Source organism: Dermochelys coriacea, chromosome 5 (genome assembly GCF_009764565.3).
Source record: "Dermochelys coriacea isolate rDerCor1 chromosome 5, rDerCor1.pri.v4, whole genome shotgun sequence".
NCBI classification, from domain to species: Eukaryota; Metazoa; Chordata; order Testudines; family Dermochelyidae; genus Dermochelys; species Dermochelys coriacea.
The window spans coordinates 115,023,158-115,039,613 of NC_050072.1; the positions used below are offsets into that span (position 1 = coordinate 115,023,158).

General features: G+C 40.0%; 1 long non-coding RNA gene across 1 annotated transcript in view; it reads left to right on the forward strand.

The window, feature by feature from the left end:
• The window catches only part of LOC119856248, a 92,338-nt gene extending 76,404 nt beyond the window's left edge, over nt 1-15,934 (forward strand). Inside the window, exons 2-3 of the long non-coding RNA XR_005293223.2 lie at nt 14,195-14,362; nt 15,687-15,934. This is a non-coding gene — a long non-coding RNA (uncharacterized LOC119856248). The remainder of the gene's footprint in view (nt 1-14,194; nt 14,363-15,686) is intronic.
• Nucleotides 15,935-16,456: the final 522 nt, after the last annotated feature.

The following is a 16,456-nucleotide window of genomic DNA, read 5'->3' on the forward strand; positions in this document are numbered from 1 at the left end:
AGAGGCACGGTGACAGTAGGATACTGCATTATAATTCTTGATGGAACAATTTCATGTTATCCAAAACAATAGATGTACATCTAAAGAACAGCTTTAATTCACTGTACTAGCAGGGGTTCCTTTGTTCCCCACCCCACTAGAACAATGAGCAGCAGATCCCAGAAAGCAATATGGCTGACCCATAAAGACTGGAATTGTTCAGAAAATTCACCATCCTTTCTTTGCCACTATTGCCACTCAAACCCTGGGAACAATGATGGAAGTACTAGAGTAGGTGGGCCATTGGCATTTACCCTATATCATATTTTCTTGTTTCCACCTCAGTGGAAACATTTCATTCCCTCCATTTCAATGATTCTGTAAGGTTCTGAATGACACAATGGAGTTCCCATAGTTACTACCATTGCCGCAGCTGCACTGGTGATAATGCAACAGTGGAATATTTCCCAGAAGATACTACTGTGTTAAAAATTGCTTTGTTGTGATATTGCTGTGCGCTAGCAGATGCAATACCAGAATAAATGTTTATAGCTGCTTAAGTGTTTGTCACTCTGGCTATGCTGGTTGGTTTAGCCTAGTCTTCCAGTTTGACTGTCCTTACTGTTAGTAAATAACAGAAGAACTGCATATGTTACAAGTGTAATAAAGATTCTGTCACAGACCTATAAACTTAATCTGGTTTTATTTTGGGTTTCAAAGCCCCACATCTTTTCATATTTAATGAGGTAGTTTATGCTCCCTAATTGCTGGCGTGGTATGCTGGAAATCCCAGGCTAATGTAATGGCCTGTTATCAGCCAGCAGACTTTAGACCAGGACTAAGGTTAGTTTTGCTTTGCCTGGTGACTGAAGTCGCCCTGGCTTGCCACAGGATTGGCAGGGAGGTATGGTATGAAGCCATCTTTGTCCCTGCCAGCTCTTGTCCCAAGTTGAGTAAGCCCCCACTACTCGTCTCCCACAATCATTTTTTCCTCATTGTTCCATGTTGCCCCTCATGTGTGGCAGTCTTCTCCATTGCATATACTTATTGTCTACCCTTTACTTATTTAAATATTTTCTTAAAATACATGTCTACAAATCTTGTCAACTCTAATCTTCCAGGGAAACATGCTTCTTTCTTTAATAGAAGCAATACTTAACATTTCTAACAAAACCTGTACAGTGATTTAAGATATAACTAGTGTCTCATTGCATGCAGACCTGCACTGGTTTAATTAAAGGTGTGATTTAAAATTGACTTAGCTAAATATGTGCAACAGGCTATGTGGCACTCAAATAGATACAAACCTGGCTTGCAGTGAGTTAGCTTAGGTTACTCAGGAATAGATTTAAACTAAATTAAAATAAGCCACACTTAAACTGAAAAAAGTGTCCATATGTGGCTTTGCACCAATTTAAAATAAAGTGGTGCAATTTCTGTGTGTTGCAAAGGCCTGCTTGGAAAATTATACCCAAAGTTTGCATTTTCCCATTCTTTTTGCCTATGAATGTCTATTGTTCTTTAATCATGTCTTATTCCAACTGCACTATTGGGGCAGAGACATTGACCCTGATACTCCAGTTTGTGTACTTGCAGTTTGTGTACTTTTTTATACTTATGGAAAGTGAGTATGAAATGCCACCATTCTGATTTGGTGGCATTTTACACATACTTAGCAACTCACTCTGCAGAGGTGTAAGTTACTCCACAAGGTGCACAACAATGAAGAATCAAGTACAGTGTCTTCATCTTTTCCTATAAAGTTCCATGCACACCTGTGGTGCTATATAATTAATACTAATCTCTCTCACCTATCTGTCCTTTTTATTAGAGTTGCCTGCTGGCAGTGATTCTGGTCTCTACCACTGCACTCTTGCTTTTTAACCTTCTGGCACCTTTAATACCAGTTTTTCATAACAGCAAACAAGTTCTCGCAAAATTTTGCCCACTTTTTTTTTTTTTTTTTTTTTTTGCACTCACACTTGAATTGAGGTTACAAAGCTGGGAGCTCACATCTCTAATGAACTGACTGTAAATGCAAAAGTGGTTTGAGGTGCAAACACCTTTGCTTTCCAATCACAGTTTATTTTATCTGCAGAAAGGGGGCTTTTAAAAAAGGTACTCAATCTTCAAGCTACTGGTCAGCAGATAACAGACTTTCAGTGGGTTGTAAATTCTGAGTTCTCCAGTTCAGTGGAAACTTTTAAAAAAATGATTGGCCCTCAGAGAGGAGGACATGTGTTTTTTGAAAGATTCTATTTGCTTTGATCAGCTGTGAAGTGAGACCACAACTATCTGACGTCAAGTTAAAACTCAAGAAATATACTACAGACAAGAAGCAAGAACTAAGTCTTTCTGTGCCCGACTGGTTTTTCAATGAGATACAAGAAAGAATATTTCTCTGTAGACTTTTAAGCCAGGCACAGCATAAACACAGTCATTACCCAGGTTCACAGCTCTGACCCTGGGGAACTGAATTGGAATACAGCACAGTTGCCACCTGCTCAGCTGAAGAAAGACTAATAGCTGGCCCTTAACATCAGACCAGTGATTTCTTGGCTGCAGAAAAGGAAGAATTTTTCATGGAACAAGCTGTTTTCCTGCTTTTAGATGCTCAATAAAATCTACCAAAGACTGTTGTTTTATAATAGAGAAAAACCCTCACTGGAAACATTTTGTTTGCTGATCCTCCATAAAAGACTATAACAGGAGCTCCTGCATACTATTCCTGGTGACAGAACATTCATTATAGGGTACATTTTCAGCTCATTGTGCATAAAGGAAGCCACTAGGAATAGGAACATGACTCTTGTTAACAGAAAGTTAAATATGGTGTTGTGTGCTGAAACCTATATATGCCTACCAGATCATTGACCCCAAGGACTTCATGGGAAATTTTATGGAGTCGGATGGTTAAAAATGAGAGAGAGAGAATTGAGATGGCAAAGATGTTTCTCTGCCATTGATGTTAGGAAGCAGCTACAGGCAAGGAAAGAGAAGAAAAATCCGCCACCTGCCCTCCCTCCCTGGAGTTCTCTATCTTTATATACAACACACATTGCTGTGTACTCTCAAAAGTCACTCTGCAATGGTGACCCAAAGAGGAAGGGGCTTCATTGACACAGGAACCTACAATTCTTGCAACCTGGAGTAGCTGTACTATCACAGGCCTCTAATATACTTCCAAGCAATTCTAGACATCACTGAGCTGTTTATGTGCCACCTATTCAGTGTACAGTCTGGCAGGCCAGGCCAAGCTTTGACTAGTGATTTTAGGTGCTTCCTGTGGGGGGTGGGTGATTAACCTAAGAGGCTATAAGAGGGGGTCAGATATTCAGAGGGCAGATGATAAATGTTTTCTGAAAATCAGCCTTCCAGAAGGTTTCAAAAAATTGAGGTACCCAGAGCAATTGGAAGAGCGGTCAACATTTTTCAATTTAAAAAAAAAAAGGCCTTTATTCACTAACTTCAATAAGAATTGGATTGGGCCCTTAATCAGGAATAAATAATGCCTCAGCGTAGTACCAGTGATCAATGTGCTCCTGTAAGTATCAGTATGTGACAGAAAACTGAAGCTCTAATAGCTTTCTGCTTGCATAAGTTTATATTAATCCCGGTGTCCTGGCCTAATTCACCATTAAGGTCATGTTTGGCCTTGGATAAGTCATTCAGGTACAGATCCACAAGGGGAGCCTAGGAAAAAAAATCACAGAAATGCCGCTGAGATCCACAAAGCCCAGATTAGGTGCCTAGACGCTATACAATCAACGGGGAGAAAAGATGCCTAAAAATGGGATCCACAAAGCCAACCCTGCCTCTTGAAGATCACACCTAGCTGTTTGCCCTCCATAACTGGGAACCCCTCTCCTGGAGTCAGATGGTTTAGGTGTGAAGTAATTTATCGTGAGAATGAGTGAGGCAGGTATTTCACTGCACACTACACAGACAGAGGAAGAGCCCCTCTTATAACTTTTAGCCCAACGCTTACCTGGGATGTGGGCAACCCAGGTTTAATTCCCTCCTCCCCTCAACCAAGCCTGAAGGAGAAAAAGGATTTGAATACAGGTCTCCCAAATCACTCAGGAGAGTGCTCAAACCACAGAGCTCTGGGATATACTGGGGACACTCTCTCATTCTCTCCTGTTGAAGCTGCTCCACTGTGTATAAGTTAAAGAGTCATGGGCCAGAGAATGATCCTGAGATTGATTGACTCTTGAGCCTGGTGGTTTGGCACCCACTTGGAAAGTGGAAAATGTTAGGTCCAGCCCCCACTATGCCAATGACTCTATTTATCCACAGTAGAACAACTTCAGCAGGAGAGATCGATTAATTCTTACACCACACTATCCCATAGCTCAGAGGTTAGAGCACTCTCCTGAGAGGTAGGAGGCCCCTATTCAAATCCTTTCTCCCCTTTGGCACAGAAGAGGGAATTGACCCTGGGTCTCCCACTCCCCAGGTGAATGCACTAACCACTGGGTTATAAGGAGCACACCACAGCCTCCTTTTCCTGTGGTCAGATTTTGAATGGGCCCTGATCTGCTAGGTGACCTCTGAACATGCCTACTGGTTAGTGCCCCACATGAAAGTTTGGCAGATGAACACTCTCTTCCTCTGGTTCATGGATAGTTCTGGGGCTTAGGCAGGAGATGGGTGTCCAGACACCTAGAGTGAGGCAGCACGCTCTGAGGTGGAAACTTCTACAGCAAAAACATAGGGCCAGAGTTAATGTAGGTGCCTACAGGGTTAGGTGGCAGCTGAGTGGGAATTCAGCAGTGGAGTCCCAACCTGGGGATTTAGGCAGCTTTGTGGCTCTTGGCCTCAATGGCTCTGTGTCTCAGACTGTTGCTATGTTGCATACCATATGTGCTCTGCAAGAGGTAGGTGTAGCTACATGCCTCCGTGAAAAGCAGGCTGTGACCGTGCTGCGGTGGGTAGCTATACATCAGTGAAAGATGCTAGCAGAGACAAGGCATGGGGGAAATACTCCACATCGGGGAGGCAGTGGGACACTACGCTGCTAAAAATAACCCTATTTTTAGCAGTGTAGTTGGAGAGGCACTGCTTGGGTAATTAGCAAATCCTGTAGGTACATACCCGAGTGTAGACTATAGGTATATGCAAGGTAAGGCACGGGCATATATTAAATCAGTAATGTAATGAGCCCACCGGTCCTGTCAGACAACAGCTTAGCTAAACAAGACATAGGCCCAAAAGCCTTAGCATAAGCAGCTAACCAGGAGTAACCCTAGATTGTACGACAGAATGCTGTAATGACTAAACTGCAGACAGGTAACCACAAACTGCTAGTTTATACAGTTGGGGATATTTTAAATTAGGCAAATCAGCGCATGTCTGACCATCAGAGTGCTGTGGTAACTAATTGATGGATATGCTAATAGGCTTGAGATAAAAGGCCTAGTAACTTATAACATTAGTAGGGTGAGGGACTACAAATAAGGAAAAGGGGATGAAACCCCTACTGAATATTCATTCTAATGCCTACATAACAGTGTCTGCACAATACATTATAAAAATTGCATCACAATCTGTGTGCCTTGAGAGATAGCAGGATGACAACGACTACTGGTGATGGTGACAAGGAAGGTGGTGATGATGATGATGGTGAGGCAGATAAAGACTAAGACTTCAGGTTGTTCTGCAAGGGATGGTGCAAACATATGGATGCTCAGATATACATTCTGTATTGTTTCCATCTTCCTGGGGTGAAGTATTTATAACTTTACTAATAGCATTAATAAAACTATTGCAAATTCAGAAGGTTTTTCCTAAGTGTAGCAACTATGCACATTGGGGTTCCCAAATAAACAGGAATTCTAACAATACTGGGCTTGATCTTGGGAAAAGAACCTACCAAACCTCAGAATGTTAGAGGAAAATTCTTAAATAATCAATATAATTAGCACACAATCAACAGATCAGGCAACTACTGAACCCTGTGGGTATGTATGTGTAAATACCCACAGGGTTCAGGAGTGTCTTTACTCTAGTTGCCTAAGCAGTGCATCACCATCTTTACTGCCATTTATACACATACTGTGGGTGTGTAGTGTATGTACTCTATGCCCCACTGAAAGGAGTGTGCAATGTAGATGTACCTGCACTTTTCCCATCTGTAAAATGGACATAATAATTCATATCTACCTTCCAAGGTTTATTCTGAGGATTAATTAGTTAGTCATATTGTTCTTTAAAGGTGTGAAGTGATATATATTAATGTTAAGTAGTATTGTTATTGCTACATGAAGACATGTCCCTATGTGCTGCAATATTGTTTGAACTGATTATGCGAGTAATACCTAATGCAAATGTCAGTTATTACTAGTAAACACTTAACTCTGGTCTTCCACTCCCAGGAATGGAAAAGGAACTTTCTTTGACACAATTCACTTTTATAGAACAAGAGGTTTCCGCTATTTGATCAATTTAAAAATTTGTGAAATTTTGTGTAAATGTTAGAAAAATCTGGAGGAATGACAGCTTCAGAAGAATTAAGGGTAAGGTTGTGGCATGTAAACTTTGCAAAATGTCACCATTTTGCTGTGAAAATTTGTGAAGAGAAAGGTGGCAGCTTCTCTCAGCTCTGCTATAAACTGACACATTTTACTGCCAGACTGTTTACTAACATAGCCAGATGCTTGTGTCTCAGTCAGGAGACTCCTACAGCTGCATCCACTAGCGCTGGGTAAGGTAATGTACATTTACATCAATGAACGCTCACTGATGTCTCTTAGCTGATGAAGGTTTTCACCTTGGGCTTACTGAAAAGGAGAGATTTACGAAGCTGAGTAGTCCTGTCCCCCTTACGGATACAAGTGACATTTTGATTAGTCAGAAGAGCTGCCAACCTATAATCTTTATTATTTTATAATTCACTTTTGCTTTGTACATTCATAAGAAAGAAAGATACATACATAAACACATACATACAAAGGGACAAATTCTGAAGCTTATGCTCAGGGCTAGATCATTGTGGTTACTGGAGTTGCATCAATAGTTATAGAAATAAAACTCGGCTACCACTCTGGTAAAAAAGAGAACACTGCCAACCCCGCATGCAGTATGAAGGCTTCGGGTGAAAGCCAGTCCGGGTGCCCTGGAAGTTTGATGCTAACAGCAAAAAAACACTTCAGAGTTGATTATTGGAATGTGAGAACAATGTTTCAAATATCAAAGATCTCACAGAACATGTGGGAGCTGGACAGCTATAGACTTGAAATCTGGGCACCAATCAGAGCAAATGGGTGCGTGCAGATAAGAAGTGCTTCAAGCAAGAGAAGAAACATCTCATTGGCTCAGGTCATAGTGATAGCAAATACTCAGAGGAAGTAGTGCTCACTCTGACCTTCTGAGGAAAAAAAATCACTCATCAATTGGGAACTTATCAATCAATGCTTCATAAGCACTAGATTCCAAACCAGAGTTTTAAAGATATCAATCATACAGTGCTGTGCTCCTGCAGAGAAACATAGTGATGAGGATAAAGATGAGTTCACCAAAGTGTAATTGGCAGATCTAAACAGGACATGTGATGGCTGACTCTGATGCTAAAGCAGGATGTAACAACCAAGGAATAGAAAGACCATGGTTTGGGAACCATAAACCAAAATGTTGAGACACTCTGAATTGTGCTTAGTGTCCAACATAGTTCTTGCAAGAATGCTGTTACCTCACAAAGATCTATTTTAAGAAGCATGGAATTCACTAGATGGCCAAATGAAAGATCAAATCAACCACCATCTGCATTAGCTGGAGAAGGAAGCAGGTACCTGGGGTGGCCAGTAGAAAGGGGCGGCACTCCGTCTGTCATTAGGGTGACACATCCGGGTCTTCGGTGGCAATTCGGTGGCGGGCCCTGCAGTCCCTCTCTTCCTCTTTGGCGGCACTTCGGTGGCAGCTCAACCAGGCTTGGGTTGTTTTTTTTTTCCCTTCGCTGCTTGGGGTGGCAAAAAAACTGGCGCCAGCCCTGTCTGGGGCATGTACTCTGGATGCCAAAACTCCCACATAACAGGCTTCCACATGAAGCTGTCAAGTGGAAGCCAACTGGTGTGAGGAAATGAAGGCATCCAATAGAAACCTTAAGAAGAACCCTGATCAGGGAGAGCAGAACAGTCAATCTCAATACCATAGAGCAAATAGAAGCAGCAGTAAATGACAGAGGAATGGAAAAGACAGGTTTCCGCCCTCTACGCCAACAAACAAACAAACAAACAAAAAACCCCAAGAAACAAAACCACCACTCCTATAAGAGCACGAGGGAGACTGAGCCTATTTGAGCTACAAATTGCTAAGTGTCTGCCGCTCTTTGTGCATGGAGGTGAGCAATAAGTTCTATGCTATAGCATGGAATAGTTTGCTGTCCCCCACAGTGTGCCTGCCCTGCTCTATGGCTTGATGTGGGAGGATCATACCTCCATCCCACATCCTTGTTTTGGCTTGATCTTTTGGTAGGACAGGAGTGCCCGGTCCCTGAGCTCCCCAGCACACAGGGACTGATTTCATTAGATGAGTGCAGGAAGTTGCAGAAGGCAGGGGAGAGGGTTTCTTGCGCAGCCCTGCACAAAGATCTCTCATCTAGCCCTCAATATTAACACAGTCTTTACTCAGGAGAAACTCTCATTAAATCAACGAGAGGTTATTGGAGTAAAAATTGAGTAAGGACCTCCAGATGTGCCCTGCTATATACAAGAGACATTTGTAGAAGCAGCTGCAGTAGCAATAGAATGCCTGAGCCACAGGGATGACAGATGCAGATTGACCATCTCATTAGACTGATTTATAAAGCTGCCGCTCTCACCCACACCTCCTCCAGTTGTCTTGTTTAGAGTATGAGGAGTCACAAGCCAAGAGAGAATCTCCGGGTGTCTGCCTCTATTTCCTTGAAATCATTGTAATTATAGAAACCTATTTTACATTTAATTTGGATTTGTTTACCTCCTTGATTATGGAGTTTTAACTTTTTAACTATTCTTATTGTCGCTCATTAAAATACCTGCAACACCAATAACATCCATAACAATGTTTCCTTTATGATGATTATGAATTTGAGAAGGTAACAATGCTTTTGAGACCTGCTGGGGTTATTTAGCCTCCTATGTGCTTGTGGGCATTTACTTGGATATTTTTTCCCTCTGTTGCAGTGATGTCCTGGAGATTGGACCATATGCAGTAGGTGAAGTTGGAGGGGTGTGTGAGGGAGTCTGCTATGTATATTTCAATAAAAGAAAGTGAAGGTGGATATTTATAGCTCGAGAACCAGCAGGTATAAATCCATATAGCTCCATTGACTTCAAAGAAAATAGGCCCATTTACACCAGTTACAGATCTGGCCCAGAAGGTTTACATTTTTTTAAACGAATGTTTTCACTGAGGATAACTATGTGTTATCTGCTCTGTATGAGTGTATATGCCTTATTAATGAATGTGAATCTGGTCAATCCTGAAGTGGAAAGGGGCTAGGATAAGTTCACGATAGTTAAAAGACTGGCTGGACGGCTGTGAATGTTGCCTGTGACTTGATAGAATACATTTTGGTTTGTTACATGTGCAGCATTGGTCTTATGAGGATTGTTTTGGGAGTAAATAACATCTGCTGTACAATTGGCTGGCAAAACCTATTTGTAGTATAATTAAACAGCAATCATTTTGTTGGAGAGTAAACAAGCAGATAAACAGTCCAGGAATTAATGACCAGAATATCATTATTGTTTCACTGCTGGAGATGTACAACAGGTACTGCATGCTTTTATAGAGAGCACTAGTGGAAGCAGAACTAGAAGAAAGGTTTTTTTGTATGCCAAAAATAATTCTGCTAGTTTTTCTCTGGAGAGATCAGATCTTTCTTGTTGCCAACAGATCTCCCCCACCCTGTTTATTCACCAGAACTAGAGTGGAGTGATTAATTTGCAAGTAGTAATTTATCTGATGAATCAGGCCCCCCACCCCACTCGCAGAATGTGTGCAAGCAGTTCTCAGTTTCCATGAATGTATTTGTTATAGGAAAGTATACAATGAATATTTATCGCAATTTTTGTTAAATTCTGATACCCTATATTCACAAACAATTTGCTGGTTAACTGTGATTGTTCAGATAAGCCACATGATTTGTTTCTCTTCTCTGGTGGGATGACTGCACAAGCACTTCTGGGGTGAATACCCACATGTTTAAATGTAAAATTTAGTCTGTGAATATTTGTGCTTGATCTGTAAACATTCAGACAGTACAACTATGCAGCTCTGTGCAAATGCAAAAGGTGCTGGATGGACCCTATGGATCCCTAAGAGCCCTCTAATTCATACCAACACTCATTTTTTCATGTTCTCTGAATACATATATATATCTTTCTACTGTATTTTCCACTGCATGCATCTGATGAAATGTGCTTTAGCCCATGAAAGTTTATGCCCAAATAAATTTGTTAGTCTCTAAGGTGCCACAAGTACTCTAATTTTAATGGTTTTATACCCTTTCAGGTGAGCAGTGAGGGCTCTTCAAGACTATCAATGCTGCATTGTAATCAGATAAATATAAGAGGCTCCCTTCTCTCTCAGGGGCAGGGCATGCTATTTTAACACTATCCCAAATTCTTATCTACTGGGGAACCTAGATAAGGACGGAAATCAAATTCAGACCTTCTGGATACACAATAGAACACTATTACTAGCCCACCAAGTCATCTTCATCATGACACTTTTGATATCTTTGGTAGTTTAGCCTAGCTGTTAGTCTCATAGGCTCAAAAATATTTCTAACAACATTCTGTTAGAAAGGCAAAAGGGGAGTGCAATCTGTCTTAATGTCTCTGCTGATATTAGGTATCTGAAAGGGGGTGGGCTATAAGGAAACAGCTCACATACTGTGCTGACGTGAGCATATCAGAACCTGGATGGATAAACAGTTCCATGGCCCCACCCACTTTTGTATCAGCCCTCAGAGCTAGCCAGGAAAGGAATGATTACTCTAGAACTTTTCAAAAAGTGATATCAAAAGAGGGACATTGCTCTTGAAAGTCTGCTAGAAAGACCATTGTAGTGCAACACAGCATCGTCAAAGCTATACTTCCATAAAGCTCTTCCTGAAAATGCTTCTTCTGAAACAAATAACATCACTTCAAAACATACAATGCCATCACCCCTGAGATGTGCCATGATCAATCACCCAAAACACAAACACCCCAAACTTGCCTTCTGATGTGTTAGCTGAAACAGCTACAATTAGATGCGCCCAGGTTTTTCTCTGGGTTTCCACAATATACCATTATTCAAACACTGAATTCAGACTACAAGTCAAATTTAGACTATAAATAATGTCTCTTCTTCTAGTCCCAAAGCATCTTTGGAGACATAAAGAGCAGTTCAGTGTCACCATTCATTCTTGCCCATGGCTTGTTCCTCAATGAAGCCCAGCTTGGTCAGGTCTCTGCATATGATATCTTGCCATCTAGCCACTGGTCAGCTTCTAGGCTGGACTGACCTTGGTTGTGTTTGCATAATTTTCTTTGCAATCCTATCATCTGTTTGTCTTTTGCAGTGTCCCTACCAATCTTTATAATTGCAGCCAGGCCTGTACCCTGAGTTCACATCCTACTCTCCTTCTAACTACTTCATTTGTCTTGAAATCATTCTATATTCTATTCTATTCAATTTATACCTGCCATCTTCCAAAAAACACTCATCTCTATTGCCTGCAGCTTCTGATGTCTGTTCCATTTAATGCAGCTGCTTGCAGACCATACAGTAATACTGTTAGTAAACTGGTATGGTAAATTTTTCACTATGTTTTTTATCAATCCATAATTTCATCAGCTTCAGTGCAACACTTGTAGCTAAAGCTGTTAGCCTCATCCTTGAGGGACCTAGTGGCTCTGATCAGACTTCCTAGGTGCACATAAGACTATTTTTTCTTGTGACTTTGCTGCTGCTGCATTTAAACACTTTATCTTTTTCTCCCTTTCCAAGACGCAAACACTTCTTCTTCTTGGAAGTTATTGTAAGTTCAAGTCAACTATATCAATTTTCCAAGGTAGCGAACATCACAGTCATTAATTCTTGTTTGCCAGTTGTCCAGTGCCATCTGCATAAGCTAAAGAGCTTAATGCTAGATCGCCCAATGTCACAACCTTCACACTGAGGCAAATGGGGCTCGCTTTGCGTCTTGAGGCAATTCTGTCTAGGAGAAGGAAAACTCTGATTTCAAATCCAAGTAGTCCAAGCTAGTTAGACTTGGAAGGTGAGTGGAACCATTGATACCTGTTCCCAGCAAGCCAGCAGACTATGATATAGCATTCTGATGAGCTGGATAGGGTGGGTTTGGCCTAACAATCAATTTCATCTGAAACTTTATTTATTGTACTGTTTCTATAACAAGTAGAAGAAATGATGTGCACAATTTTCTTTTAAATCAGTGAGGGTAATTAAACGTTGGAACAATTTAACTAAGGAGGTGGAGGAATCTTCAGTACTTTAAATCAAGATCAGATGCCTTTCTAAAATATATGCTCAAGCTTAACCAGAAATGATGGGGTTGATGCAGGAACATTTGGTGAAATTCTATGGCCTGGATGTTTGTTTGATGTGGGACCTAATCGTCTCGTCCTAAGCAAGAATAAAGTTCCTTTTAAAAACCTGTGAATGTGAGTAGGTATTTGCTACCATTAAGGAATGCAATTAAGCATTTTCTTCGGTGAGCGAACACCTCTGGAACAAATTTGAAGCTAATTCTCCAGCAAAAATAATTCTGTTTCTGGGCATTAAATTCGTGAAAGGGACAATAGGCAGAACTTTTCTTTTCTTTTTTTTTTTTTCAGATTGCAACGAATGTCATTCAGATTCGTGAAAATTTGAAGCCATGAATGTTAACTGTCAATAGAAGAGGATTTAGAACAAATTGATAAACAGTAATAAGTCACCAGTACCTGATGGTATTCATCCAAGAGTTCTGAAGGAACTCAAATATGAAATTGTAGAACTACTAACTATTGTATGTAACCTATCACTGAAATCAGATGTACCAGATGACTGGAAAATAACTAATGTAACACCGATTTTTAAAAAGGGCTCCTCCAGAAATCTGGCAATTACAGGCTAATGAACTTCACTACAATAGGGGGCAAACTGATAGAAAACTATAGTAAAGAACATAATTATAATACACACAGATAAACATGATTTGTTGGGGAAGAGTCAAACACAGCTTTGTAAAAGGAAGTCATACCTCACCAATATTTTAGAATTCTTTGAGGGAGTCAACAAGCATGTGGATAAGGATGATCCAGTTGACACAGTGTACTTTGATTTTCAGAAAGCCTTTGACAAAGTCCTCACCAAAGGCTCTTAAGGAAATGAAGTAGCTACGGGGTAAGAGGGAAGGTCCTCTCATGCATCAGTCACTTTTTTAAAGATAAGGTAGGAATAAATGCTCAGTTTTGACAATCGAGAAAGGCAAACAGCAGGATCCCCCAAGGATCTGTACTAGGTTCTGTGCTGTTCAACATACTCACTAATGATCTGGAAAAGGGGGTGAATAGTAAAGTAGCATGGTCTGCAGACGATACAAAACTATTCAAGATAGTTTTGTCCAAAGCAGACTGCGAGAAGTTACTCATGAAGAGTTCTCATGAAACTGGGGCACTGGGCAACAAAATGGGAGATGAAATTCAAATGTCGAGAAGTGCAAAGTAATGCACACTGGAAAAATAATCCCAACTATGCATATATGATGATAGGTTCTAAATTACCTGTTACCACCCAAGAAAAGATCTTGGTGTCACCATAGCTAGTTCTTGGAAAACTTCTGCTCAATACGCAGCAGTTATCAAAAAGACTAAAAAAGCACTTTTGATCAGAGCACCTTACAAAAGATGGAAAGCATCATTGTCTCCATTTTACAGATGGGGAAATTCAGGCACAAAGCTGTAATGTGACTTGCTAAGGCTAGCCTGCACGCCAGGGCTAGAAATAGCATCCAGGTCTCCCGAGTCCCAGCTTAGTGCTCTGTCCACTAGTTACTTATTTACTTACACATTTTAATAAGTTTAGCCAGTTTTTTGGTTCAGATTGAAAAACTGAAAAAAGGACAATGCCTTTTTACAACTTTGAATCCAGTCTAAGGTTCTGAATGAGTACATTTCTGTTTCATTTAAATGGATACAGGTTTTCTGAGTTTGTGCAAATTGGTCAATTTATTTTACCATAGGAACATGGGCATTACCATGCCAGATGTGAGCCGTGGTCCATGTAGTCCAATAACCCATCTACAATCTTGGCCAGTACCAGCTGCTTCAGAAGAAGGTACAAAAACCACCATACCAGATAATTATGGAATAATTTGGCTACAGAAGAAATTTTCTTCTAACCTCCTTTGGTAAGTGATTGGTTTCTGGCCAGAAACATAAGGGTTTTGTACTTGTTTTCATATCTACAGTAACTGCATATTCGTAATGGCTATATAGATTAATATCTTCGAATGCTACTAAGCTTTTGATCTCAATAATATTTTGCACAGGATTCAACCAGTTAATTAGGCAATGCAAAATGTATTTAATTTTATCAGGTTTGCCTTTCAACTTCATTCACTAACACCTTGTTTTTATATAGCACCTACCACTGTGCTAAGTACTGCACAAAATTACAGAGGGGGAAAGTATCATTAGAAGGGGCAAAGAGGAGTGTTGATTGACTTTCTCTACCCCATTCAGTTCTCATCATCACCACACCACTGTCACTTAGAACTAGACATTTTTCAGCTGGAAACAATAATGCTGATGACAGGTTATCCAATCATTGTCCCTGCCACAAAAAAGTGGCATGACAAATAAGCATGAACACTGGCAAAAGCAAGAACATTAAACCTCCTAGTGAACCAGAAGTTCCCCTCCAGGCACAAACACTTCAGTCAGAATGGAAGAATTCTATAAAGTACAGCGTTTAGGTGTCTGGGAATAAATAAACTCTTGTTCTCCATTCTGATTGGCTGTTGATTAAACGGTACTGGGTATTTACAATTGGTTCCACATGGGAGAAAATGATAAGAGATGATTTAACCATTGGAATGATTTGTTGAGAACTGGAAATTGAATGTACTGATTCTTTCTGAAATGCCTGGGTAGATGGCTAAGAGGTGCAACTGATATCTATTTTATTGGGATGGGGTGTGTCGTAGGGGTGTTTTTTATATATTTATATATATATACTAATAATTAAATGACTCTTTACCATGTAGTCATGTGATTGCCAAAAACTGAAAAAAAATCTGTTGGGTTTTTTTTTTTGAAAGTCAAAATATTCTTCAGAAAAAACATTCTGACCAGTTCTAGTGTGGTTGTTTAGCAATATGAACTCAAACCTGTGCGTGAAAAGGGCGCACAAATTCTTAGGGGAAATATTTTAAAGTGTTTTCCCTCAAAGTTGATAAATACTGTATTGAGAAGATTATATGGAAATTTTAATTCTTCCCTGAAGAGCTATTGTGCCAAGTTTGGGAACTAAAATCTAGCATTAAAAAATGAAACAGGGATTTCAGATCTGCTTAAATACATTTCTCACCACAACCCTAACCATGGAGTCACTATCAACACCTCCAGAATTTTTGCAACAATATAAAATAAAGTGCTAGTTTCAAAACCTACATCTTCTGATCTGGAAAGTGCTCAACACCACCCTTACCATATCATTTCTGTTCCTGACAGGTTTCATCTAAAGTGTGACGGGAGACTTTGCCTGGAACCTTGACCAATATAATACCTCTAGTTTCGTATCAGACATGGAGGCAACTGATATGGACACATAAGTCAGGAGGTCCCAACAAACTTATTAAAGTTTACTCAGAACTTATTCTGTATGTTCCAACTCTTCAATCCAGCTGACTGTGATTCTTGATGTGGGACACTACCTGGTCTCTGAAAGGCACAGCCTACTACAACTACCTAGAATATGGGAGCACATTCATAATGTAAATATCTATATAATAAATATAAGCATTAATTACTAACAACTGAGTTATATCAATTTTTTTAACCCTCCAATCCCTATCTCAAACAAATTAAATTGATGGAGGTATACAAATACAACCATAACTTTAAATAGTAAATAAATAATTAGCTGTTGCTTTAGGATTGGAGAGAAATTTTCATTATAATCACTTTATGATTTAATTGTAGATTATCTTTTGTTTCTCTTTTGTTTGTGATCTTAAATCCTTTGTAAAAATGCCAAAGACTTAACTGACTCCTTTCAAGAGCCAGAGATTTGGAGGGGTGAGAAGGGAAGGAGGAGGTGAGTGCACACACAGACTGACTGGTCATTTCCTGCTTTCCTTAAAACTTTGTTTCAACAAATTTTATATTACTGGGGATAGATTTAACTGTTCTATTTTACAAAGTACTTGCATTAGTATCTGAAAAATCCTTCACATTAGTTTCTAGTCGTTTGACTGTAAGACTCCAAATTGACTTAGCTT